We start from the raw sequence: 1,667 nt of genomic DNA on the forward strand, positions 1-1,667 counted from the left end.
TGTCTTTGTAAACGTGGTCAGAGTACGGGGAGGAATGGGCACGTACCTGTCAGAACATTGCTTATCGTTTTTTGGGGAAAACTTAAGAAAGACAACTAGCAAGAAAAAAAAAAGTCGGCTGGGTGTCATGGTTAACTCCTGCTACCTGTGCCTGTCGTCACGGAGCTCTGTTTGCAACTGTGTAACTTGTAGAAAATGACAGAAATTAAAGTGGGCGTGTCCGGTGGAGATGCGGTTGATTATCCCCCTGGCCAGCATCTGTTAACGTTAATTTAAATGTTCCTAATCACCTATTAGAGGGGTTTCCTGAAAGGTACCAGAAAATGGGGCCCAGCAAGTGGTGTGGTGGTAAGGGCGCTGGACTCCCATTGTGCTGACCGCGGTTCAAGTCCTGGACCTAGCGGCTTTCTCTCTCTCTCTCTCTTCTTCTCTCTCTCTCTCTCTTCCTCTTTAAATTAAAATATAAATAAATAACGAGAGAGAGAGAGAGAAAGTTAAATTTTAAAAGTTACCAGAAAATGCATATAATAACAAAACTGCATGGATTTCAATTTTATTTTTGCACCAAAATAAACTGTACTTTCCATTTTGCAACGAACTTTTTTTTTTTTAGTGATTTTTGCTATAAGGCGAGGTTGCTTAGCAGAGAGGCAGAGAAGGAGAAATCACCCCCCAGGGGGCTGATGGCACCTCTGCAGCCCCTTCCCCTTCGTTCTCCTCTCTAAATCTGTTGGTCCCTCAAGTGCTTTGTATTCCTCCCCACCCATTGGTTATAGGGCAGGGTCCAGGGAGAGTGGAGAAAGGAGACAGAAAGCCCACAGTGGGGCTTGGCCACTGCAGTCCCTTCTCTGGGGTTTTGGGCTCAGGAGCCCAGCCCTGGGAGCCACACACATAGATGTTTTTCAAGGCACTGGTCTGACTCCGGCTACGCAGGTGGCCATGAGATCTAGCTGCCTTACTCACCGTGGGACTGGCTGATCCACCACAGACTTTTCAAGGCCTCTCTTGTATATGTGTCTGTGTTTTCTTTTGTTTTGTTTTATTACAGTAATTTTATCTGGTTGGTTGGTTGGTTGGTCTTTAGTTCTGTTATAGGGCATGTGCACTCACCATAGGGTAGGGGATCGTGAGAAAGCAAGCTGCCAGCTCTGGGACTCGAACCCATTCAGCTATGTGGGAGTCCAGCACCTTAAGCACTGTGCCACTTGCTAGCCCTGTGTCTGCTTTTTATATTCTCACTTGACCTTGTCTTTAACACTGAACTGATTCCCTCAGTAATTACATAATGATATCTTTACTGGGTACTCCTTTTCTGTTGGTATAAGAATTATGATTTTATCTCTTCTTTAAAATTTATCTTTGGGGGCTAGCAAGTGGCATGGTGGTTAGGGGTGCTGGACTTCTACATGGTCAACCATGGTTCGAGTCCCGGACCTGACATCTTGCGTTGTCACTATCCTCCTCTCTCTCCCTCTCGCTCTCGCTCTCTCTTTCTCTCTTGCTCTCCCTCTCTCTGGGTCAAATTTAAATAAAATTAAATAAAAATAATTCTTCAAAAAAAAGTTTTATTGTTAACTCCAGCTTCCTGTAGTTCACAAATTCCTGAAACCTGCCCAAAGTTCTATGGACTTCAAGTGAAGTATTCCTAGGTTGGGGCCAGCAGGTGG

This window comes from Tupaia chinensis, unplaced genomic scaffold (genome assembly GCF_000334495.1).
Source record: "Tupaia chinensis unplaced genomic scaffold, TupChi_1.0 Scaffold139767_1, whole genome shotgun sequence".
Classification (NCBI taxonomy): Eukaryota; Metazoa; Chordata; class Mammalia; order Scandentia; family Tupaiidae; genus Tupaia; species Tupaia belangeri.